We start from the raw sequence: 27,009 nt of genomic DNA, 5'->3' as shown, positions 1-27,009 counted from the left end.
TGCGAGTTCATGTTTAGAGAAACGATAAAACCTGTGCTAGGTATAATATGAAGAAAACACTAATTGAAAAAAGGGAAAACATAAATAAAATCGTTAAGGAATTGATATAAAGTAGCTAATAAACTAATGTTGATATTGATTAGACGCAAACATCAATATCACTGAGATTTTAATTAAAAAATTTATAGCTAACTTCCATTTCACTGACGCAAGTAATTAATAGCACTTAAATTGTTTGCATTGATTACATTATGTGGTTTGTATTGCAAACATTTCACCACGTGGCATATTGGAAACTTTAAAAAAAGAATAATGAAGATTAAATAAATTATATATACATATTAGTTTTTTTTTTTATATTTAAATTTAAACCCCGTGTAATTTTTTCTTACTTAAATTTTTTATTGCTACAGAAAAATCTATGTAAATTTTATATTTGAATGATTATAGATAGATACTGTATAATTTAAATTGTTTAATATTGATGTTGCTTAATCAAATCAAATCGATACAAATCAGTTTAACAAATCTAGTTACAAATACAAATATTACCCTTCAAATCCATTTTCGAACGCTAAGCGAGATATCGATTGCGTCTGTAATAATGCGTCAACAGCTCCGGACATAATATGATCGGTTAAACGATAACACGCAATAAACGAATACAGCCAGCTCGTTAATTTAACAGCCAACTGAATTAATCTTAGTCAGGAAACGGTTGGGTAAATCTATTTCTAATATATATCTCAAAACAGTACCATGGACATACACTTTCAATGAATATCAAAAGAGTTCTGTTTAATTTCGATTTACGATATTTTATTAAAATATAACAACATTTATATCACGTGGCCTAAATTACGTTCTTGCAACATCAAAAGCAACGAGTCACATTCGCTTTCCAGTCTCAAAGTAATTCGCCAAATTAATTTTAATTCAAACACGTCAAAATGTTCGAGAAATTAAAAAATCGGATGAAAACGTCTAAAACAACAAACAGTACAATATACCAAAATGAATACCGGTTTCTTCATTTAACAATAAGTGAAACTGATACTGAAACGACAGCGAACGTGAAGCAACAACATATAAATTTTTATTTATTTAACTGTGAGTAAGTATTAAAACTTATGTGGCTATTCCATCGTAAAAAAATATTACTATCGCTGAATACGACGATTAGTATCAACATTTATCTTAATAGAAACGTCGTGTTATTAGTGTGGCTTGGATATATTAGTAGTAAAACACTCATAGGCACGCAAACATTGATATTAGAATTTAAATTTGGTTTAACTATACGCATAATTACGTAAAAATATCCAATCCTAAAGTATACTTCAAATGTATTGTAATCTTAAGTTTTCTATATATATATATATATATATATATATTTATGAATATTGAATCCCTATATATTTTAACCACGTAAATCTGTGGTGTGAGACTTAACATCAAGATTGGTAATGAAGTGGAAATAATGAGGTACTTTGACTGACTGATTTCGAAAAGAGAAACATCGACGGTTTCAACTCTTCCGAGATCCTGTTTCACAATATATTATATAACAATCGATTGACATTTAACAGAAGATAAATCGGTTTAAAAAGTCACATTAACTTGGACCACCCAATTCCGATTACGTTATTCATTAAATTATGCATTAACGAGGTATCACTGAATCGATTACTGAACATCGATTTCATTCGTCCCAATCGAATCGAAATTACAGTGGCCACGTTCCAATTCACCCGATAGAAAATGACAGCCTTTCCATCGGTACCAATAAATACACAATTATTGATATAAACAATTGAATAGAAATTCCATTATTATAAATTTCTCCGATCAAATTGTATCGATTCAGTCTCGAATTACTAAAATAGATATGAAAATACCGACAACAATTCATTTCTGAAACTAGTTTAAACAAATTGATATATTATAATAAATGTAACCACTCAATAATAACTTTATAAAACTGGTATAAAATTCTTGAAACGGGAATCTAGACGGTTAAAGGAGATAGTTTAAAAAAATAATAACACATTTGACGTAAACTTTATCATAATACCATCGTCTGCTGTAAAATAAAAAGACGCTACAAATTGAAAAGACAAATTCTTCATGCGATATTTCATTGTGATAAAATATTAATTAAATTTATTTAAATAGGTTTCAATTATAGAGTTAAAAATACTCAAAGTGATCACAGCATGAGATAACTTTTATATAAGATTGCTGTTTACTATTGAAACCCAATACATTTACAGAGGCTGTAAATGCAATCCGACACGTCAATTCCTTTTTTCGTTGTGGCGTGCCTTTGAATCGTACATAAGAATAGTCAATCTATTCTTAGAGTGTGCGGCTTCCTAATAACAAGTGAAGGAAACACAAGCTACTGCAGCAATTACGAGCACTACATCTAATAAGGACTTCAGAAGCTGGTTCTGCGTCTGTAAGAATAGGAAATACCTCGACCGTATATGGATTCGTTTCTATTGGTTAAACATATTATTTTTTTACCCATAATCAGATTCTTACCTAATTGCATTAATTAAGACATACAGAGTAGGCTTCTTTTTGTTTGCGTATATAATAAAGATATTTTATGTACACGCAAGCTCATTGAAGGAAATTTATATAAATTTGTATATATAGATTCAAAACTATCAAATAAATAACGTGTTATTTAAAATGTTTTATAAACAAGGAAACGTATTACAGTTTTATATAAACTCAAAAAGCTTTAAGTAATCCTTTCATTTTAACTGAAAAAGTTATAACGTGTTATTCTAGCAGAGAAAAAAATTATAGAAACCAGTATAAAATAATATATTATTATACATTTATTCGTACGGAGCTGTTAAAAAAACTTAATGTCTGTTAAAAATACATTAAGTTTCATAGCATTTGTAATATATATGTAATGAGAGCCGCAGTTATATATAATATTGCAAGATAAAAAATATTCATCAATTCATTGTTATATATATAAGTGAACAAACTGACAACTGTACACATAAATAGCGCGGTCAAAGACCGACCTTACGGCGGCCTTCACGCGCTAACTGAGGGCTGTGTGTGATATACCATAAAAAAGTATATAAAAATCTCACGTTACATATCTGTTTGTTTGTACTATGAAGATTTTTGCTTTAATGTTCCCTGGATGACAAGACTGTATGTATTTCACTATTATAACTTAGCGAACGAAGCCGAGTGCAACAATTAGTGTTAAATATTCTTATGATTGCGTTAAGGAATTTTTAAATCTTGATATTCTAGTTTAAAAATGTCTTAGTATGCAGAATTTTTATATATTTTTTTGATAATATTTTTTCTTAATCACGAGCGTCCGTTGTTATTGTAAAAATGTTGGTATTTATAATTAAATAAAATTAGCAAGGCCACAGATAATTGTACGTCTATCATAATAATTGTATCATTTGAGTTTTATTACTTCAAGTAATTATTATATATATATTTATATTGTTGGATATTTCTCATGTGGCATCCCTGACATGAATCTGATTGTTAACAGTGTGATAATATTTTTTTCAAATAAAATAACAAGTAAATACTACTAAGTTAGTGTATTCCTATCTTAATAGAAAAATAACGTCCAAAGATTTATCATTGTATTTATAATCAGCTGTTATCGTAAGATACTAGCCTCAAGGTTTATCACGCAGTAAATATCAGAGCCCTAGTAACGCGTCTTTAATAATTAAGTGTTTAAAACACATAGTAAAAGTCACACATGACATTTTTATTGTAACACTTGTAGCGCGAAACGAAATAAATGTCGAGACTATTTGTATGCAAGACATTACACGATAAAGAATGAGTTAAAATTTTTATGAGTATTCTACAAAAAACATATGTATTTAAAAAAAGTTTATTATCATCATAAAGAAAATATATTCCTATTCATAAAAAAAAAGGTTATAAAAATTTATAACTAAGAAATTTTTAAATCAACATGTTTTTCTTTATTTTTTAACCTATCGATACTTCTGATGTATGAATGACATAAATTTTTATGGACATCTGTCATTATAAAGATCTCAAATGATATATCGTCCGTCAAACGGAGTCAAAGATGCCGAAAGTTACGCAATAAGAAACCCATTGGGCAATTCCGATTGCATCTTTTTAATTAGTAAGCCATGTTTGTTCTTAATATCGATCACTATTATTAATAGGTTGGTAGTAGAACGAAATTTTAAAATGTTGGTACATCTTTAAAACGATGATTATTTCTGAATTTACTATTTGAAACTCCTTCGGTTTTGTAATCACGTTCGAAAATTCCGCAATTGGAAACTGTATAATTGATTCTTTTTATTGCACGGAATTCAGAGATACAGCCAGGAAGTAAAATTTGAAGTGAATTTAGTGTTATTACGGTGAACAGTAAATTTTTAACTTATCTAACAACATCTATTTTGTCGTTTTCTAACATTATTAAAATATTAACAGAATTAATTATTAATTGCAAATTAGACAAAAGATGTTGCTGGTTAGTGGTAAAAGATAAATAAATAAAGTAATAAAATAAAGCTTAAATTATTTAAAAAAAAAACGAACACTTCTGTCATGGCAAAGGCCGATGTTATAAATTTTTTTTATTATAATTTTCACAACTATTATGTATACTTTTTACAACAAACTCCATTCCTAGAAAGTAATCTTATAATCGCATTTCAGTTCATATCTCTTTTATTTACAAAAGTCACAATTTCTTTGGCAGAATGCATTATACAATATAACTTTCGATGTCACCTCTAGTAATAATAATATAGAAAAAACATTACAAAAAAGAGAAAAAGTAACTTCAAATTCAATTCAATTATATACACTGTAATATATGTTACAAATAAAAGCGTGTAAAAATATAATCAAATATTTAAAGCAATCATTGCATAAAGAAATGAAATATAATAATTTGATTTTGATATATAAAAAAAAAACAATTGAAATTAGGACGATATTCAAATATAAAGCACTTATTGACTGTTAATTTACAATCTCTCGAAAAAGAACTCGCATAAAAACTGACACTTTCATCGTCCGTAAAAACTACATATCGTTCGAAATACGATTTAAAAGCTAAGTTAATTGACACGGTTGTCGACCGCCCAGGGTACGGTTTTTTATCTGTCTCACCGGATTCATCTTTTTTTTTTTTTGAGAATTTCGCTTTCACTGGTATGTTACATTGATAAGAAACTTTTGACATCCTACACACCGGGTGCAAAGTGTTGCGGTAATGAAATGGGATCCCGGAAATTAGATGCAGCTTTACTGGCCAATAAATGTGATGTGCAATTTCTTATTTTATATAACAGCATTGCAAGTTTAATTATCATTAGATAACCATGGATAACTCTTCGCTTCCTCAAATTAAATCCGTTCTCAATTAATTTTATTCATTAATCCATTAGCTTGAACGTTTTCTATGTCAAGTGTGCTTTTCTCCAAGGATTTTCCATCGAAGCTGTAAATACTAAATGTCAAAGACACGTCTTACGTTATAGCTTATATTGTTCTGTTGATTTACTGACTCCGCCTGCTAATATAATGAATAGTTCGTGTTTCGCTCACCGTCAATGGTTTTAGCATACAATGAAATAAAGCTTGGCTCAATGATAATTAAGAAAATATTAATTACATGTAGGAATATAGAAATGTATTGAATATTAAGCGTCGACAGTTCTTGAGTTGATCAAACCTCTAGATGCGTACGCGCCATTGTTGCGTTATCTTAGTGCTGAGGTGGTGATAAATTATTTACTTATCTACGACATAAATTATGTGGAGGCATTAAATTATGAGTAAATTTTTAATTTTAATAAAATATATGTTACTAAATCTAGGTACTTTTGTTATGTTTTAATAATATAGTAATAAATAGTAATCCATGATAATTGAGAAGATATTGTTGTGGTTTTATTTGTTAAGACATTATAAGTTAGCTATTTCATCAGAATCGTAGATGAGTGTTATAAATTCTTTTTTTTTTTATACAGAAACCCCAATCTGATAGTTAGTTTAGATCCAATAGTTCTGACATAAATAAAATTCGAAGACAATCAAATTAATTCTAAAGTAAATATCGACTTTTATGTTCACATTGATACTTTTAAGAGTATCAAATAAAAACAGCCTTGGTCATAATTTTCGAACTACTCTAAGTACGTATTTCTACTAGTCTCAATTAGTCTCTAAATTCTAAATAAAACTTATATATCACTTTGCAGCGATCGTGATCACTAGATCAAAATTTTTTACCCGAATCGTCGGGAGTATATAGTAAAAATTATAAAAAAATCGCGGAGTAAATCCGAAAACATTACTTTTTTCAAATGAATACTGGCGAGTCTTAGATATCATTGGCCAGTCTCTTTGAGTTAAGACCCTTCGTTAATGTTAGTTACATCAAAATATTTTGTGTAGTAATTTAAAAATATTACCTCTTAATCATAATATGTTTGATGTGAAGTCTTTAATACCATGTATTTATATATTTTATATCATCGCCAGCAGATTTGTTTCATCCGAACTACGATTTACGTGTCGGGTGAAGCGTGTGTTAAATATGACAATGTGTTCTAAGACGCATGAAGGAAGGTAAGGGTATAGGAATTATTTTTATGTTAATTTTTTTTATTTTATCCAAATATTTACACTGATTTTTTTAATATAAATATATCTTAATCAGTTCTTATTTTCCCTCCATACGTTTTTATTTATATGTATATATAATTTTTATCTATTTCGTTACAGCGTATATTAAATTATGATTACGTTATGCTTATTTGTTTCTGTGTTTTATTTTCAGAAAACATTTACGAATGGTGAAACTAATAGAAAGTCGAGTAAATCGAAGTTATATATAGAATAATCTAAACTAAAAATTTCACTTGCATTACGATTTTCTATAAAGTGTTAAATTATTTCTTGTTCGTTTTAATTTTTATATTTAACAATGATTCGTTTACAGATTTTGTATAGAAATTTTAATTATATTAATAATGCTATACTAAATAAATAAAACTTCAGCTTATTCTGTTTATGGATATTTTTTTTTTCAGATGCAGACACTTGCACACAACAATTAAACCAATATTATATGTTAAAATACACCAGTTCAATTAAAAAGGTTCCTTACTTTTTATGCGTTTGTCATTATATAACATACTATCTTGGTTGGTTAGCTGTTTTAAATGAGACCTTCATCCGTGCAAAGACGTGCACAGTATGTTCTGTCAAACACACTATCTTACATGGGATAAGATTTCTTAGTTCAGCTATAGGTATGTTAATAAATATGTCATTTCTGTCAAACTATATTATAGAACTTAATTTAACGTATTAAGGCTTGTTTTGAACATTACGATACGAATAGTATCTCGGTATAACGATAACAACTATTAACAACTATGAAATATAACGAACTTTATCTATCAACGGTTTAAGTCACAACTATCTCGTTAGCTCTACTTAAGTCGGCTGTTTGTTGGTTTTAGATAAAATGTCATTTGTATGGATCGGTATAGAGCTAAGAATGACTAGAATTGAAAGTGTTAAATATTTTAAAGAACCATAGACTTCCTCGCAGATTGAATTTAGGGAATCCGGAACTGTAATAGGATTGTTAATTATTGTTTTTCATATCTTTATTCAATCGGACGCAAACAATTAATAGGTTTTATTTCTTTCAATATTTTTAAACATTAATTTATAAGAAAAATATTATTGCTATATTAAATAATATTCAAAGAGCCATCGATTTACGGAAATATTAAATAAATATAGAGGACACAAATGCAGCTCACTTATAAAATTAACTTTAAATGCCAATTGCCATCTTATTAATAACAATCAAATGTGAAATAACTCTAACTAATGAAAAAAAAAAAATTTACATCGTACGTTTGATTCATTATATTTGGTTGAAAATCGTTCAATATAGTCTCTTTTTATAAATTAATCACCACTCAATGAACGGGTCCAATCAATTTACGGAAGCCCACCCAAAGATATTAAATCACGGGACGTTCATCAAAATTATTAACGTAAATAATAAAACGTTACATAAAACGCTAATGAGAAACAAATGTATTTTCAACATTAAATGAAATAAATCACTTTAGTTGTTTCATTCACATATAATAATGTCTAAAGACGATATTTGAATCATAGTTTGAGTCCGTCATTTACGATTGGATACGGCCTTTGATACAAAACTGTTATCATATTTAATTATGCATCAACATACCGTATATTATAATTTTAAATCAAATGAAATATGATTTATATCATTCCATTAATGAAAAATGGCTCTCTTATAGTTTATTTAAGTTATAGTGTAGTGTATTATTAAATATCTACCTATTAAATAACAAGTTGTGTCTAATGGTCCACATTAAGCAATAAAACGCAAGCAATCTTTGCATTATGATTGATTACTTTCTATCATTGTTGTAAGTGTGAATGATTTGACACGCAAACAATTTGTTTAGCCTTACTCAGTACACTGGTATTACATGAAGAATGTTATTTGGTAACTGTGCGATAGTTGGGAATATAATATAAACAAGCGACAGCCCGCGGCTTTCGTTGTACATATATTACTTAAATTTCTCGATTATAACACGTTTACATACGGATTTTTATACTGACTTTGAAACTTATCTAAATATAACCGAAACTTGCGTTGATTAATAATAAGTTATAAAATAATTGTAATCATCTTAAATTAAACGTTGTTTTCTAGAAATATCCTCGTGCTTATAGTTTACTTAATTCTATACTATATAACATTAAATGCTAGTCGATACTAGACGTGATACGCGGGGAAGTTTCGTTTTAAAAGATTACTTATCTAAAAGCATTCAAGAAATCATATTTAAAGATAACATCCGCCTGTAAATTCAATAGGGAGCTATATTTTACTTGCGCAGGCGTCAAAGGATAATAACTAGATACTTTAAATAATGTACATGATAAATTATCACGAGAATGATGAAGCTATGCCTAATAATAAATTGAAATAGATTTTTTTTTTTCTTTGTGGTAACTTACGCTGGCTCACATTATCCGAGTTTCATAGTTTACGGAGTCTTTTTAAAATTTTAGTTTGTTCATCCATACGTGTAGATAAAATTTATTGGATATATGTATATGTATATAATGAACAGCATTTAATTAACGAATTTAAGACTATCAAAAGGCTACATGGGTTTTCGTTTGTATACAACGTGAGTCGTGAGAACACTGAACTGGAATACCAAGATGGTGCTCAATTTTCTCCAGAATTTACTTCAAAATATGAAACAAAGCATCAAGTTTTCAAAGTATGCAATCTTGTCCCCGTATGTAGGTAAAGTACATCACGATGTATGTGATGCTGTTATAAGCTAAGCAACAGTGCTATCCACTTAGATGGGTTTGAAAAACAGTTGTGTAGACATGAGACAATTTGTATCTACTTGAATATAAATTTTTAAGTATAGAAACAGCTGATAAACAAAATTATACGAACAATCAAACGACTCATGTGTGTGTGCATAGAATCTTTACATTTAAAATATTTTTATATTATATATTTAGTTTTTCTATTAAAAGTTACAAGGCGTATTAAAGATGTAATTTTATACTTTTTTTTTATTTCTGATAGATATCATAATTAACAAAAGTTATACAACTGATGTAAAAAATAATATTGTTGTATAATATGTATAATTACATTTGTATAAAGACATATACATTACAAATACCGTAATGTCTACGCTCGCCCCGACAATTCCTTATGTAACTGGGTAAACTACTCACGTTTCTCGCCTTATTGGTATCTCCTAATCTGAAACAGATAACAATAGCCTTTTAAGTAAAACGGTTTATTGCGCTTTAACGAATTAATTATGTGGTCGAATAGATAAGGATTAATTTTATCTAACATATTACGAGTTCAATAATATTTTGTTGTATTTCAAAATACATATGTAGTTTTTTTTAATGGCTTCTAAAAGTGACATTCGTCAACTATCTTTTTGACAGAACGCTGGAAATCTTTTGAATTTAGAACGTCATCGGTCACGGTGTTCGGAGTTTATTTTATTTAATGATTGAAATAAAACTAAGCTCTAGAAAGCCTAAGAAAGTTAATTATATAAAAAGTCCTAATGTCGGTAAATTGGCAGTGAACCGCTATTACGGACAACGCTCATGCGTAACAGATATTGACGGATTAAAATGATGTCTAGAATTACGGCGCGGGCTCGGTAAATAGGGATTACGTTTTGATACTTTTATTTTTTCACAATTGCATTAACTTTGAATTATAAAGCCTAGGTGGTATTGCACGTTTCTTTGATTTAACTTTTAGAATCCTAAGGCTTTTATTATATTAAATTCAAATGATATTTATTTTGTTATTATGTTTTGATAGTGTTGTATAATGTTTTTATTTACATTTTAGACGTTTTAATTCCTTAATGAATATTCATGAACTATCTATGTTATTTGAAGTCTTATATTTTAATTAATATATAAGAAACATTATATAAGATATTTGATAACATTTAATTGATATAAATGAAAACGATCGCCCTATAAAATTAACGTTGCTTTTACTAGCGGAATTATTTAACCGCAAGAGGTGAAATCAATTAAAGTCATAATCATGACGCCTTATAGGAAAGATAAGTATTTTATTCAAATTTATTCCATATAGATTTAGAAATTACTTAACTAATTACAGATGTTTTGATCAAATGTATTTTAGTACAAAATTTTCATTCAAGCCAGACTAAACAAAAAGTTTATTTTTTTTCTACAATATATAACTCTTTGTTTCTGTTACGTATCCACAGAAGATAATATCAAACAGTCTAATCAGTGAGTAAGACAAATACATTTTTTAAAAGCCGTAATATTTTTACAGGAAGTCATCAACGTTAAATAAAAATCATTAATCATGAGATATAATTTCGTATATTAAATATAGAGTGTATGTAAACGGGTGAGTGATGTATCCGGTGTGCGTGAAAGTCTTTCTCACGATATTGTCTTAAACATTCTTAAAAATATTCATCAACGTAACATTATATCAATGTGTTTAAGTACATTCAGATCGTGACATTCAAAGGACCTGTTTGAAAATAGCAGAGATGAAATTGAACAGTCTTAAGTAGCTGGCATGAAATTTGTGAAAGACTCAATGAAAAGTACAGATTTTTGAAACAAAAGAGTTCTGGAATTTTAAAAGATGTTTAAATGAATATAGTTAATTACTATTTTGGATCAAGAATTGCAGTGATAGTTTTGCCAAGCCAATAATATAATAATAATAATAATAATAATAATGTTATAAGAGAGACATGTCTATAAAACTATGTGTTCTTTCTTTCTCTCTGCATTGTCTTCTAAGTTTTTGTATCTTTTCGGACACATAATCACAAATGTGCTTAAATTTAGTTTTCTATCTTATTATTTTAATAAAAAAAAATACTATACGTAGATCAAATTAATTTTATATATATTATAGATTTTATACATTACTAATAACTGAAATAATGTTCAATATTTTAAACACAATTCCGTATAATTTAATTAAAATTTAATATTTAATGGAAATTACGTAATAAACGTAATTGCCGAATACGGAAACTTTATTGGCTGTTTAAAGTTTGAGATCTGTTATATGAATAATCTTACTCCATATAAATCTTAAATTATCCAGTACCAATGATTAAGGAAACGGCTCTTTAATCGTTGCAGTCATGGAATAAAGGTATTTAAAATAATTTTATTTCAATGCCTTAGATAAGAAAGAAATAATCTTCTAAATGTTATGTATATATCCGTATTTGAAATGTATTGTATTATAGCACTTATGTTTTTATACTAATGTAATAAAAAAAAATTAGTAAGATTGCAAAAAAAAACACATAAAATGAAAGGAAATTGTTATACAGTCTCGTGATCATAATATAATGTTGATGTGCTGATTTTTATTGATGTAATTAAACCTTTTTGTATTTATATTAGAGGAAAAAAGTGTAAAGCAAACGTTCCAATGTCAAAGTTTCGTGTCACGGTTATGTCCGCGTTTTCCTTCCTATAGGAAAACAAAACGTCGGCTTTATGCGAAACGGTTGAAAAAGGTCTACATACGAAATTCTATCAACTCTTTTTACAGTTAATTCATATTATATTCAAATTTGAATACATTTTTTAAATATCATATCAAAATATAAACAGGCCAGTATTTGTTTTCTAAAAGTCTTCATAACGAAGACAGTGATGATATAACTTCGCATTTAAACTCTTCATTTCCGACAATTAACATTTTATAACAATTTGTCACACTTACCACAGATTAATTATGACATATTTCTGGCATGCGATCCACAGAACATCGACAAGTTTATTACATAATCTTATAATAACTAAAACACGTCTCGCAAGCATTAAAATTCATAAACCTTTATGAAAATTTATTTATTATGAAAAAAAAAAAAAAACACGTACGCTACTAAGCAGTCTTAGACAAGAAATTGTAATTCTTAACATGGTGCTGTAATATGTTTGAAATAAAAACTTATAAAACACTACATTCTGCATACAGAAAGTAACCTCACTGTAACGTTGAACAGAATTTGTATTCTACAAATATTGAGTAACATCAAAATGATTTAAATTGCTAAAAAGAATTCAAACGCTATTATTATTAACGGAACGTAACGTTATAACGTAATAATATACTAATATATTATATATATATATATACACATTCCTGGACGCTCTTATTTAGAACAAAGTGACATTGTAATAAGTGTATTATCGGAGATGCATCTAATAAAAATGTTAGAACAAGTACCGCCGGGGGCAAGTTATTATCTGAATTATGTAGTCACGCATCATTTTTAGAAACCGGTCCACGTCTTCAACGTATTATTTTATGAATGAGTATATAAACATTTTATTCAATATTCCATGGATATTGATAGCTCATTGTTATAATACAATATATCCTTGTAATAAATTAATAACATTATCCGTCAACGATGAATCTAATCGATATATGTCAAACATATATCGATTAATATTCATCGAAACGAAGTGCTCTTATAATGTGAAACATTCATTTAATAGCAAAGCTACTTAAAAATCATGCAAATAACAAACTGTCGAGTCACTTGCGGTTTATGAAGAGCTCAGCAAATAGCACCGTTGTTTCGTTTTGTATAAACAATTAAAAAGCTGAAACACAAAGCAAACATAACATCCCCGTTATCATAAAAAGTATAATTATGTGTTCTTCACTCGCTTACTTCTTATAGATATTGTGTTTGCTTAGATTTCTGCATTCACTCATAGTAGAAATGTTAATTATTGAACAAACACTTAAATAACAAAACTTTAATTTTTTTTGAACTGGACTAGTGTCACGTTATTTTCTATTAAATGATCTTTCCATTTTCAATCTGTTGGAAATGCCGCAACGTCGTATATGGCTTCAAAGAAACGAATGTATGGTAAGGTATGGAGTATATAATTCTACATTAAATTGATTCCCTATAATACATTTATTCAATAATTAGCTTTCTTGTGAAGAATCCTGATGAAGTTTCCTATGATATAAATTATAACGTTTACTTCGGGAATGTACAACGCTCAAGAAAGAGGGTTTTTTTTGCGACTGTCATCTGTCATCTGTCACTGTCTCTACAAACATTAAGTCCAACAGAAGGTCTATTTTAATAATCCATCCCGATTAATTGTATGGGATCGCTAAAGAAATATTGTTTAGACGTAATTACAGAGTATGACTTTTATTATTAAAATGTTGGCAGAGTAATCTTAATTATCCACCGCTAGTCGACATATTACAAGACATTCAAGACTTGTTAACAACGAACATTATTTTTATCACTTCACAAGATGTTTTATCTCAGGTTTATAGCGTAAAAACTGTTAGTTTTGTAAGCTGGCATAATTTTATTATAAGATAGAATTTATTTAAATTAATAATAATTTAAAAATTTCCAATAAAATTTAATTGAAATAAAGCATGTTGAATTAGGGTTAATTAAAGACCGTTAAAATATTTCTGGACTTTATTAACGAGAAAGTATAGGAATGTCATTCAACATTGTTATGTTGGTTTAATTGTCATGTAATCATGTTACACAAAATGACGTCACACGTCTCGAATTGATCGCGAGAAAGTAAATGCAACTGTTACAAAATACACAACAAAAAAAAGTGCACTTTTACTCATTGAAAGCCCGAATTACGGCCATCTTGTGGTTGTGGAACATTAAAACAAAATGACAAATTGAAAGGCGTTACTTAATTTTGAGAACGATTGTAATAAATATTTTATTCAGTACTTTTCTCTGGTGGTTTTTATGCAAATTGCTTTATTGTATCTACGTACATGTAAAAAATATTATTTCTCTGTAAAAATATCAATAGCATTGACGTTTAAATGTGCAAAGAAAGCTATACTCATGTTAGTTGGAAGAGAGAAAACTGATAACTTTTATATAACTTCTCGAGTATATAATAAACAATTTGTATGGTCTAGCCATTGTGCCGATAACTACAATCTAGAATTCCTATAAAATCAGCATAGTAAAACGTGCTTAACATCGTAAGACCAGTGAAGTGTGAAATGGTTTGATTAGCATCGCTCTATTCTTTGCTATGAATTTACATTGTTTGTATTATGCACCATTTTAAGAGGACGTGATTTTACAAGGAAATACTACGATCGGGAGACCATTTGGTCCTAGTTCACTTAAAATATATTTATAATCTTTCTCTCTGTGTTTGTTAAGCATGAACATAAATAAATTAATTGCTTTTTCTTCAATCACTTTAATCCATTTAAAACGATATTAAAGATAAGACATTCCACTTGAACAAGTTAATTTAAACTTCAGACACTATTTATAAGTTATAGTATTTTTTATTCATATTCAAGTAAAATAAGTAAATTTATTTCACGATGTATATTTAGCTTGCAGTTTTAAGTTAAACTTCGCTGTTTGATATAATAACAAGCGAATTAAAATCATGGGTTCCCATTCCCATATGAAAACCTTGCTTAACAGCCTTGATGTGGTAGACTGGCAGGAAGGAAACCATTAGCATCGTTACACCATTAAAAAACCGTGGGTGTTGTAAATGAATGATTTAGTTATAACTTTATCTTATATAGCTAACTAGAGCTTAAAACACTAGTTAATATGTAAAATAATTATAGGCATTAGCTTTACTATGGAATATTTAAGATTACTGCATAATATAGTTCTACATTCAGGCATATTGGTAATGTTAATATTTTTTTATAATACAAAGCCTTTGAAGACTTATATGATTGTACAGAATGCAAGCACTTTTCCTGATATCAGAATAGTTATTCATGTTTTACGATTTTCTTGTAGGACGTAAAAATATTAAACCGCCAATCATTCTTGGTTATATTATATATAAAAATTGTTTATTTATTTGACTTCAATAAAGACATACTCTTGTATCAAATTCAAACGCAAACGTTTCAAGTTGATTATCAGGAAGGATACGATGAATGCTCAAATTTAATGAGTTCCGGTAAATTTGAACAGATAAAACATTGAAAGTGGACTTTGAGCATCCATAATAGAAAAACCATAAATATATTTGGAATAACGAAACGTTGGCTGCACGATATAAGTATACATACATATATTTAGACCTATAATCTATAGATATACTGGTAGCATATATAGTAAATGTAAGGTTTATAAATGATTAAATTACCAATAAAATTTTAATAGCCTATTGAAATCCACAGATTAAAACAGACATTTGAACGATGAACAATTTCACTAAACGCCCTGCATGCGTAAAACGTTTTATCTAACTTACCCATAATTTTTTTTTTTTTCAATATCCCCAAGATGAATTATTATGCAGATATAGTTTTATATAGGACGAACTAACTTTCAGATTATTGTATGTTTAACGGAATTATATAGGGTGGCAACTAGAGATTCCAGGGAAACTACGAAACTCACTCATATGTATATTATAATAAAAATTACATATTAAAACTTATATCCTATACCTAAGACTACATGATTGCCCCGATGTTAGGATAGCAATGCCATTCCATAGCTTGTGTGGTATCAGGAATCTTCTGGTTCACACGGCTCGGTGTTCATTCCGCGGAGTCAGCGGCGTCACTCGCTATATGATATTTTTTTGTTTAATATGTTGCGCGTACGTGACAACGGATATTTTAGCAGTTCTCACATAACTGTATCTAAACAATTAAATCATTAGAACTACTATATTCTATAAAGAAATGGCTGGCAATGATTGAATCTATATTGATAATTATATTATTATATCATAAATATTGAAATATATACTCCTTAATATATATATTACTTGGAAGGACGTTTAAATCTTAGTATTGAGTCATTTGAATTTATATAAAGAATGAATGAAAAAGTCTTCAAGGAAAGAATGAATAGGTTTTTTCTGACACATTGTTCTTACCATATAAGACTACATATCTATTTACAATCTGTTGTAATGCTATCCAAGGAGTATCCAGTTCGAACTTAAAAAAATTTAAAGAACGAACCTTAATGCAACCAAACTCGACAACATATTAAGAAAAAAACATTTCTTCAATTATATTTATCTCGTATAAATAAAACTATTAACGTCTATTCACTTGATATATATTGGTACAATTATATGTGATATGTATTAATTTTACAGCACCGGATGACCCTTAGCCGTACTTTACTTTGTAATGGATATCGTCGTGGACTGCCGACTAAACACTAAACAGCAGCTGTGCACTTCTAATTAGATCAATGTTTATAACTTCCGTGAAACAGTTTCAAATGTATCGTGGGATAAAATTGAATTTAAATCAAGATTTATACATTTAAATTTCTTTTTATCTAAATATACGGACATATTTTATTTTTTTATGCTTTAATTTGGAGACTATTTATGACATTAGTCACGATCACGTAATCAGTGATGTAACAATTTTAATTTTATATAATCTCATCTGAAATAATGACAACTTTATAATACATAAAAAAATTAAATGCAATTTATTTCAAGACAAATAAGAAGTCATATATATATATATATATATATATGACAAAGTGTGCATATACTTTTATGGTAATAAAATATAATTTTGGAAAATAAAAAATTACAGTATATCTAAGGGCCGGTTAGCGAAATTATACATAATTAAATATATGTATTCTAAATGGCAAATGTCACACTATTTTCTTTTCTTATAGTTTTTGCAGAATTACCGTTTCGAAGGTAAAAACTATTTCACTTTAAACAGGGGACTATACCTAGTCGAGAAATTATTTTTGAAATACTAAATATGTTTCGAAGATCAACTAACAACAAACAAATAAAAATAATTAACACCGTAGGTAAGTTGTAAAACTAATTGTAATATAATTCTCATCTGAATCACGAATACTTCGCATGTATAAGATAAAAAGTTTTTTTTTCAATTAATAAATTGCTTTTCTTTAATTAAAACGCATTAGATGTCTCTCGGTTTACGTGAAACACCCATTTCCTTATGGCGTGAGACGAATGTCTCGTGTGATGTAAGGCCTATGTTTATTCTATAGCAATTAGTACAGTGAAAGTTTTACAGACGTTATTTAAACTGAATTATTTTACACGTGTCATGTTTGTTCGATATTTTTTATGTGTTTAGAACAGTGAGAGCAAGTTGTAAATCATATATTTTATTTTGAAAGTTTGTTACTTGTCTATGGTTTGGCTGAAACAATGTTATGCTATAATATAGTCTAGTGAAATTTCATTCTATGGTATAGGACTCTGTGCCTGGAAGGTAACCTTCTATTTTCATTCGTTCCATTACATTTTTCCTGCATCTCAGATTCCCTGTTATTAGCACGCTCGATGTTGCACAGTCGAATAAACCACCTCTTAGACCTCTAATTGTAGCGTGTAAATAAAAATAATTTTACACAAAACCCATATACAGACTAGCTGGTACTAATCCAAAATTAACATTGTAAGGAATCCACTGAAAATTATTTAACAACCTCCTTTCGACACGGTCACGTTGATATTTAACGTCGGTTCACTGAACCACAAGACGTAAAATAACAGTTACCACCTGAACTATTTGATGTGATTTATTATGTTACGGTGCACTGCAATTAAAATATTTGGCAACTAGCGGTTCATAACATACATAGAGTAAGCAATTATCATAGTATACCGCATTATTTTTAATCTGTAAAGCTTTTCTGACATCGTTGTCTACAAATGATTTTTTTTTTAATTTTTCCATTAGGTATGCTGAGGTTTTATGGCATTCGTTCGATTTGTTTATTATTCAACAATTAGAAAATATTTTAATAAATAATTAATTAACGTTACAGAAAATACTTTTAATAAAATTTATTCTTTTAACTACTTAAGCTACGTTGAAATAGAGTTTATTTAAAAAAGGAACGATAACATGCAAATTTGTAAAGTAAAGCATGGAGCTATGCCGTTTGTTAACCAGTCACTTCTTGTAACTATAATTGGAAAATTTTTGCTTTTAAATCTCCATTAATTATATACTCTTGCTTCAATGTTTTTGTAACAGTTTCAAGTGTCTGAACATTATTTACGCGCTTGTTATACTTAGTTTTGTATTGTATTTTTTTTTCCTAGCTGGTTTATCCAGTTAGAGATCCTCAATTTAAAAGTTGCTCTTTCTTTAATATGTAATGAAAAAAAATTATGAGCGAATATAATTAATGGTATACAAATTATCGTGATATCTGATATACTACTATTTATTTAAGATCAATATATATAGAAAATAAAATTCAAACGATTTATTTACAATTAGATAGAAAGTTAAAATGGACAAATTAACCTGGACTTAAAAATTTTTTTTTTTATTTGTAAGTAAATAGATACTTACTGTTATATTTAAAGTTTTATTAAGTGAAACAAAGTAAAAAAAAACATGCAATTTCTTTAGTCCTAAGATATGCAACCTCATTTTTTTTTATTTCTTAACAGATATAGATCTCAAGATCTAAATAGATTAATTAAAAACACAATCCGTACAATATGGCCTAGACACCTACTTCGAAATCGGACAATGACGCTAACTAGTAACCTAGTTCTGTGACAGTGTTGCTATCCGAATATTTAAGAATCAAGACAGACATGTTTCAATTTGAAAACATTTTTTATTACACACATAATTAAGCTCAGTTCATGTTTTTTAACACGCTTTTATTTACACTAAAATACGATTTCATTACGAGAACTTTGTGAATGAACAAACATTTTATTTAATATATTAATTTCGGACAGAAATGTATTTCGGTGTATCATTAAATTTGAATAGATACTGTATCGACTTAATTCCATTTTGTTTAAAAATCCGTTACCAACGTAATCTTAACTGGTACAGATTCAAATCAAACGCTCTGACGTGCTTTGCTTTTAAATAAGCTTTTTGAAATCGTACGAAAGTGAAAAAACTATTTGGTCAATGGGACATTGGAAAACTGACTCTTTTATTTATATTCCTTTAAATTCGATTGTAATTATCAAGAAAAATATAACAGTTGATATCATTATTGATTTATGAATAGCAAATAAAAAATTTGATTCGCTAAACAGATTAATTAATATATCGATTCAATCAATCATTCGTTGCCTTTATTGAATTGTATATTTAAAAAAAAAACTGTGCTGCCAACATTATGAACAAAAATCAAAGAGTAGAATCAATTAATAACGTAATTGCGTTCCTATATCACAATTAATGCATGTAGTTTTGCATTTATTTTTAATTGGTATATATATTGGCATAAAAACATTGAATCACAGCGGGTTCCCACCAGGACCAGTTCCAGTACAACCGTGTTCTGTGGGAAATGTGTTTAAATAAATACAAATTAGATCGGAGGCGGGTTCTAGACTGCGGGTGTGAGAGATTATGATGCCCCTAGAATTTAAGCCTTCTCCGCCTTTGATTACTGTGTACTTGAATTACAGAGAGAGATACGGAGAGAGAGAGAGTATCTTTACCCACAATTTAGGTACATTCTCTAACTAAGACAGAGAGTTAAGAATATTTCATTCACACACATGGTAACACTATCATGTGAGAAGCTTTATAAATTAAAAACTAAGAACACTCCGTGTTTAGTTTTTTATAAACTTGTGGTAAGAGAACTGGTTAAATTATTACAGCACTAAATAATAGGTTATATATAAACCACGAGTTAGTAATATTACCGATTAAATTTCAATGTTACACAAATAATCAGTGGTAGATGCTAAAGAAGGTTTAGATACTAAATATTATTCTTGAAGATATACCTTGTAAAATAATATTTAAAAACTTAGATAAATACTTAGATGAAAATTCAATAAATTTATATTATTTTATTTAGATATTATTTAAGTTTAATCTGATCTCCATTTTTTATGACATACATACAACAAGTGATTGATAAATCCCACAATAAATTATGTAACATTTTTTATTATTCATATACTTATAACAAGCAGTAGCAAAACGTTTAATGGTTCTGAATTTATCAAATGAGCTATCGTAAAACTGTCAAGCGCATAATGGATTAAATGAATACAGATAATAAAATTATTTAAATTAAAATAAAAAAAAATATAATAATCTATAAAACAGAACCGTTCAGAAAAATAGATGAATGATTCATTCATTCTTTTTCATTCATTTGAACGTATAAATGAATGTTTTTGCATCTGTAATGTGATAGGGCACGCCCCGTTTTTGCGCCAACTTCGGCGGCCCGTGTCAGATGCTATTAAGGTGCTTTCCAGTAGAAAGCGTTAATCAAATTTTTACGTCATTACATTTAATTCATATGCCTATTTATTTAAATGCTTACGTAAACAGTATTACTTTCACACATAATATTTTTAAAATGTTTACCCGCGTGTCTTGAATCTCGATCACTCGGCCATACCTTTATGTAGTGTAAGATTCGCTATAACTCAGTACCATACAGTTACATTTAACAAAGCATGTCACGAGCGCGTTACGGATATTTTAATTTTCAGTTCACACGGCCAGCCTTTACAATACATTAATATTAATAGACCAATGTTTGTACAACTGCTAAATTCCTGTACGTCATCCTGATTGGTTGATTCTTTTTTCCACAGATTATCCCAATTACATACACCTGCTGTAAAAACTGACTAGCGTTTATACGTTGATATTTTACTCTGTGCATTTTTGTGTCAAAGGCATATGACCTAATGCTTCGTTAGAATTAAACAATTTAAGTTCTTTTGAATATTTCATGCAAGAAAAGTAGTGAAAATAAATGAGAAACTAGATAGAGATTTATCTGCTTTTTTAAATCTAATTCAACAATGTAACATTAAAAATTATTTTTATGTGCACATTAAATTACAATTATCATCTAACGTTAATATTGAATATTTAATATCTGATTCATTATAGTTCTAATTATTCTATTGTTAAATATAATTGTATAATAATCTCCTTTATTTTTATACAAACTCTCGAAGATCGTGTCCGTATGATACTCTGGTAATTACTTAATTATATGCCAGAGAAAATCACGTACTTATGTTACGGTTGCTATCAATGGAAACCATCAAGATTTATGGTAAATATATTCTTACTTCTGAGGTAGCAATTTATATCACTTGTTTAATCTGGCCGTCGTTTCGTAAAGAAATGCAAATAAAGATGTTCATTCAGTTCATTTTCGTTCAATCGTTCCTTCATACAACGTGTATAAAGAGATGCAAGAAGCAGACATTTGGGTCAATACCAGTTTCAATCATAACATTTCGCTGTATGCTGAAACGTCAGAAACGAAAAAAAAAAGTAAATAATAAAAAGAAAACAAAAGCGAAGCAAACAAATTAAATTGAATTAAATTTGAAAGTGGCCCGAACGTTTCGGCCAATTTATTTCATGATTGTCATTAGTGCACAAAAGGCTCTCCACTGGTAGGAGATTAATTTTTCGTTAACGTAATTAGGTAATTTAACAAACTAATTCGCAGACTTTCACCGTGTATGTAGTGCGTGGTTTTTCTTCATGTCTATCTTGAATGGGATTTGCGTCAAAGATTAGTCATTACCATGTTCGCGGTTTTATTGCCAGCATAACTAGACCTCCGATATCTTTATAGCACGTATAGCTTAGGGTTCAAGATGATGACTGAGTATCAATAATAAGATACAGCCTTAATCCTTTTTTTTTTAGAACGCCCACACGCGGTTAATACAGAGATTTGAGACGGTTCTGTTTAAGTCATATCGATAGCAAACAAAACCGGATCTGTATGTATTATATATAATTACGAGTTGACATATTTTTGAAGCTGGCTTTCCCTGTTAATATTAAGCTTCTCGTATTTTTACGCTACAGTTAGATATAAGAACGCGCTATAGCATGCATATGCAGACAAATGTCAAAATGTATAAATTGACTTGTAAGTGTAAAGTTTATATCAGAATCAGATTACTGTGTGTTTGAATAAAACAATTTTGGAAGACATGTTTTAGAACCACGTATTCATGTTTTGTGGTTAAAGTTTCTCGTTAGTACTGGATTCTTGTAAGAATTTTGATATGTTATGAAGAAACAGAGTTTATTAAATCAAAATGTTTCCAACGTGAATATAACGAAATGTAAGAATTAAATTAAATATACTGCATTCATAAGTAAACATTCCGCTTACATTATTTACACAATATATATACATATATATATATATATATATATTATGTAACCTTAGAAGAGATGATTTCTATGTTCATTTCAAATGTAGCGTATCATTTTCTTAATGGAATACGATACATCCAATTATTTTAAGACAACACGATAATAATATCACAAAATTGTTATTTCGTGATGATTACATAATTAGACAACAAAGGAAACGGAATTTCTAAAAAGCATATTAACTTTCGGTCAAAAGTCACTTCGTAAAAGTTAAATTGTCGTCCATTACAAAAGAAATGTCTCTGTGAAAGTTTTTTAATATAATCTGTGCAACTGAATTATATATGTCCTATACTTAGTAAATATAGAGCTTTTAATACTATTTATATATAAGTTACCGTTATATTATATTAGATAAACGATATTATTAATTAAAATTGCAATCCGTTCAACATTAAAGTGGATTTACGGCTTATGTCATAATTACAGACAAAATGGCAGACGACGCCGCCGGAAACGAGTAGAGATATAAACGGAATACTAAAATGTACTGAGTTTGCGTGATGGGAAAAAAATATTGAGAAATTTCAGTAACTATTATGTCGGATACTTAGTTTTTTCTATTACAGAACAACCATATGTATAGCCTACTTTCGATTTCATCTTTTAATAGAATTTTGAATATTTTTTTTCATAATATTTTTTTATTATTTGCAATATTTCCAGCTTATTCTTAGTCAATACACTTTCACAATAATAAATTCTCATATAATCTTAACACATCGTTTCTAAGCATATTAAGTAAAATACATGAAATTAATTCAGACGATTGTCACGTGGCATCCGTACACCCAACTTTCATCGTTAATTTATCTCAATTAGATGAATCTTATCACCGCCAGCATAGAGGTCAGATTAGTCTCAACTAAACCGTTCCGCACTGGATGTCTCGAGAGCTAAAGAATGCTAATTAGATTAGAATATATACGAAACAAAACGCGAGACAAAACGGTGAATTACTGATAGGATTTAGGAGTCTTGAACTTTTATAACGAAGTATATATTTATATAATACTTCTTTATAAATACATTTTCTTAATATTTGCTCATTACTGAAAAATATATCAATTCTTCACTTGGGAGGCTTAACTTTTATTATATTTTTTTTACTGCCAGTCGCATAGTTGCGTAAAATTTGACTCTTTATAAGACCTCATAAAACATACTCCATGACTTCTCCAACAAACGTTCCATTCCAGTGGTACTATTCATTATTTTTCTAGTTTTTAACCAATAAATATGAAGTTCGGCACAAAGGATTTCATTTCATCGGTAAATTAGTTGCACAGGAATTCAATTCAAGAACAAATATATACAAATTAGGCGTCAGATTTTATGATTATCATACATTGAATCATAGGTAAATCAATTAATTTGTTATATTTATTTTTTGAGACCATGGACGCATTTGACATTATTTAAAGAATCCCTTTTTGGGGTTGAATAAAAGAAATATCGTTTATTATATAATATTTAAGTTAATATATAAAATATAAAGAGAGCTTATAGTTAGATTCTTTAATATAACGGTATTTTACATCTTACTAAGACGATTACTTTTCAACTATCATATGAAAATAACCGTACTATACAAATTAATTAAAATTATTTATATTTTTTAAACTGATCACATCCAATACTTATATACTAAGGCAGAGACGGAACAAGTTATTACTGAATAGAATTTAAATATAATATTTATATTATATATTTGAATATAATGTAGGTTAATTTTGTATATAATTAGAAATTACCCAAGTGTTACATAAAGCCGGTTACATATGTTATATATGATTTTAATGTTTTATTATTTCATTCAACGATTTTATAATCTATGTTTAATATTTATGTATGTGCCGCTTTCGATTGACGGACGTTGTTATACGTGTGATAAAAAATTATTAGCTTAATTTATTTTATTTTATCGATATTATGTTTGTGTTTCAATGTTTATTATAAAAATATTTAAAATATCATTTTTAATTTTTTATTTATTTATTGTTTTCAAGTTACTTTTTCTTTTTCCATTTAGTACAGACGTTCCTTTAAATTCGATACTATTAAATTTTCTCCACAAAATAGCGATAGTTAATTTACATTTAATAATATTAATCAACTAAGCGGATACTATTTATTTTAATTTCTAGAACGATTTAAATTATTCACAACTAGTTTGACAACTCGGTTTTGCCTGTAAATTGTATGTGCCTTTCATACATGTTGCCTATCCCTATATTTTTTTGCTACCTAGGACGCTACTTATGCAGTCTTTGAGAGCTCAACTGAAGGCAAATTTTTTATCCGTGGTCTTAATGAGAATATACGCGTACCAAAAAAAAAACTTTTTATTTCTAATTTACTTAAAGTTTGTCTCGTCTTATTACGCCTATCTATTTGTTTTTTTTTTTCTATAATATTAATAATTGTAATAAATATATAAATAATTAAACTCATTTTTTTAATAAATAATACTCTATTTATACTAAATAATCCTATAAGAAATATATCATTAAATAATTATATTAAATATTAAATTACGCAGAACATGGAGCGAGCTAATAAACTCTACGTCTATCATCCATCGACTCTATCTGCATCTACTTTACATTAACTGATTGATACGACTCTATCAATCCATCTTATATTCAATACCGTAATTATTACCTGACTGCAATCTGTATTGAATATGAATAAGGGAAATTTATTTAGAATCTAATGGTAATAATGTGTACAATGAAATGTGTACATATGAAATGTGTACAAATGAACGTACCCACATGTAATGGAAGTGTCCCCGTATCCGCACTGACACTTTCACGGAAAACGTGCGTAAAACGATTTATTAATCAATTATCGACAAATCGGTAACGTGAATGTAGAATAATAGATTTCAAATCATATTTTTTATTAAGAAAGCAAAGATAATCGATTGAATTGTTTCACATGTCTGATGAGCTTGCGTTATAGACACCCAGAGACTGATCTACATTTATATTATAGAAAAAATATAAAAAAAATAATAATTAACACGAACTTAATAAAATATTTTAATGAATCTTTAGTAGTATCTAAAGTAGTATATAAAATCTAAAATGTTAATTGTCTCGGATATATGAAACTTTGTACATCTATTACTATTATTTAAGAACAGTAGAATTTATTATTGAGTATTACTATAATAAAAAAATAATCTTAAATGTTTTTCTCTACTTACTTAATTGTAATTTTTTTTTTATGTTTTTGAGGAATACGTTTGTTTAAATAATTTTAATGCAATTTTTTTTTAATCTTCAAGTTAATGTAAACAGATTTTAATATTTGATATTTTCAATTAACGCAAAATATAAGGGTGTATTTTTTTTTCATTTTCTGTGTTCTGATTAAATTACAGGTTCCTTAAGGCTGTAGGTTTTTTTAGTGAAGCTAATACTTGTATACACTTAAATAGAAACTTGTGTTCTATATTTACAATACGAGTAAATTAAAATAACTGGTTGAGTTACGTTCTAAATTTATGCTATTATTTTTTTTATGATGGTTTAAAATTATATTACATAAATATTGATATAGATATATTAAAAAGGTGTTTGTAATTGTTATGATTTTTAATTTTATTTTTATTTAGTTTAAATCTTAAAAAATACTCACCCTGAACGCTGGTGAAGGCACTTTGAGGAAATATAGATATATAATATTTTTTCACAGTTGCAATGATTATGTGTATATACACTCCACTAACGCACGTTGCGCGCGCACTTCGGCGTGCTCTATTCGCGAGTGGCGCTCGGCGTGCAATGCACACGTTTATACGCTGTAAGGGTGCGTGGACTTTCGCTTCCAACAAGGGTTTTTAAGGGCTGCGGATGCAAAAAGCATTGTAAGGACATCAGCATTTGTAACGTTAAGAAAATATGAGTAAAGATTTATTTCGTAATTTATATAACTTTTTAAATACAATATACTACATCATATTAACGATACTTTTCATTGGAAACATATTTTTATGTGCTTATAATTGAGATCCTTTTACTATTAAATAAAAAAAAATATCAATACATGAAAATTATTGTAGGAAAAGCATAAAGCTTAGTACATATTTCACTTACACCTGGCCATCTTTATTCACTCTAATACTGAGAAAAAAA

At 28.2% G+C, this 27,009-nt stretch overlaps 1 protein-coding gene across 2 annotated transcripts in view; it reads right to left on the bottom strand.

The window, feature by feature from the left end:
* LOC116776389 (WW domain-binding protein 11) overlaps positions 1 to 26,661 on the bottom strand; it is a 48,499-nt gene extending 21,838 nt beyond the window's left edge. The window contains exons 1-2 of one of the 2 annotated variants that reach the window (XM_032669590.2): positions 26,513 to 26,661; positions 9,847 to 9,874 (exon numbers count right to left, since the gene is read on the bottom strand). The gene's annotated coding sequence lies outside the window, so the exon portion shown is untranslated. The remainder of the gene's footprint in view (positions 1 to 9,846; positions 9,875 to 26,512) is intronic. The other variant, XM_032669597.2, reaches the window with a different exon arrangement.
* Positions 26,662 to 27,009: the final 348 nt, after the last annotated feature.

The sequence above is a fragment of the Danaus plexippus genome, chromosome 8, assembly GCF_018135715.1.
Source record: "Danaus plexippus chromosome 8, MEX_DaPlex, whole genome shotgun sequence".
Lineage (NCBI taxonomy): Eukaryota > Metazoa > Arthropoda > Insecta > Lepidoptera > Nymphalidae > Danaus > Danaus plexippus.
The sequence above is the reverse complement of the archived record's forward strand: the minus strand, read 5'-3'. Positions and strand labels throughout refer to the sequence as shown.